This window comes from Heteronotia binoei, chromosome 7, assembly GCF_032191835.1.
Source record: "Heteronotia binoei isolate CCM8104 ecotype False Entrance Well chromosome 7, APGP_CSIRO_Hbin_v1, whole genome shotgun sequence".
Taxonomy (NCBI): domain Eukaryota; kingdom Metazoa; phylum Chordata; class Lepidosauria; order Squamata; family Gekkonidae; genus Heteronotia; species Heteronotia binoei.
This window is the reverse complement of record NC_083229.1, coordinates 10,526,164-10,527,244: the sequence shown is the minus strand read 5'-3', so window position 1 is coordinate 10,527,244 and position 1,081 is coordinate 10,526,164. Positions and strand designations below refer to the sequence as shown.

Here is a 1,081-nt window from a genome sequence, read left to right as displayed (position 1 = left end):
GCCGCATGTTTGACACCCCTGCCAGTGATTCATACATGCCCCTCCATATGGAAGTTCATCCTCGCGCTCTGCTTTCAGAGCATAAAAGTTGTCCTGATGGATAAGACCATCTAGCGTTCTGCTTCCCATGGCGGCCAGTCCAATGGCACAAGCAGATAGGGTTGCCAATCCCCAGGTGGGGGCAAGGGATCCTCCGGTTTAAGGCCCTCCCCCTGCTTCAGGGTCATCAGAAAGCGGGGAGGGAAATGTCTGTGGGGAACTCCATTATTCCCGATGGACATCGATTCCCATAGGGTATAATGGAGAATTGATCCATGGGTATCTGGGGCTCTGGAGGGTCTGTTTTTGGAGGTAGATGCACCAAATTTTCAGCATAGCATCCAGTGCCTCTCCTCAAACCCTCCAAGTCTTAAAAGGATTGGACCAGGGAGTCCAATTCTATGAGCCCTCAAAGAAGTGCCCCTATCATATGAACATATGAAGCTGCTGTATATTGAATCAGACCCTGGGTCCATCAAAATCAGTCTTGTCTACTCAGACTGGCAGCGGCTCTCCAAGGTCTCAAGCTGAGGTTTTTCACACCTACTTGCCTGGACCCTTTTTAATTGGAGATGCCAAGAATTGAACCTGGGACCTTCTGCTTACTAAGCAGATGCTCTACCACTGAGCCACCATCTCTCCCCTGCTCTCCAGGGTCTCAAGCTGAGGTTTTTCACACCTACTTGCCTGGACCCTTTTTAGTTGGAGATGCCAGGAATTGAACCTGGGACCTTCTGCTTACTAAGCAGATGCTCTACCACTGAGCCACCATCCCTCCCCAAATAATAATATCCATTATTTCCAGTGGAGAGAAGGCATTTAAAAGGTGTGCGATCCCTTTAAATGTGATGGCCAGAACTCCCTTTGGCGTTTCAGTTATGCTTGCAACAACCTTGCTCCTGGCTCCACCCCCAAAATCTCTTGGCTCCACCCCCGAAGCCCCAGATATTTCTTGACAACCCTACAAGCTTTTTTCTTGAATTGGACCTGGCAACCCTACAAGCAGGGCTTTCTAACAGCTAGGGTTGCCATCCTCCAGGCG

At 49.9% G+C, this 1,081-nt stretch overlaps 2 non-coding genes across 2 annotated transcripts; both read right to left on the bottom strand.

The window, feature by feature from the left end:
- Window positions 1–606: 606 nt before the first annotated feature.
- On the bottom strand, window positions 607–679 carry TRNAT-AGU (transfer RNA threonine (anticodon AGU)). The gene has a single exon. It is a non-coding gene; the product is annotated as a tRNA-Thr (tRNA).
- Window positions 680–742: 63 nt separating this feature from the next.
- On the bottom strand, window positions 743–817 carry TRNAT-AGU (transfer RNA threonine (anticodon AGU)). The gene has a single exon. It is a non-coding gene; the product is annotated as a tRNA-Thr (tRNA).
- Between the last annotated feature and the right edge of the window lie 264 nt (window positions 818–1,081).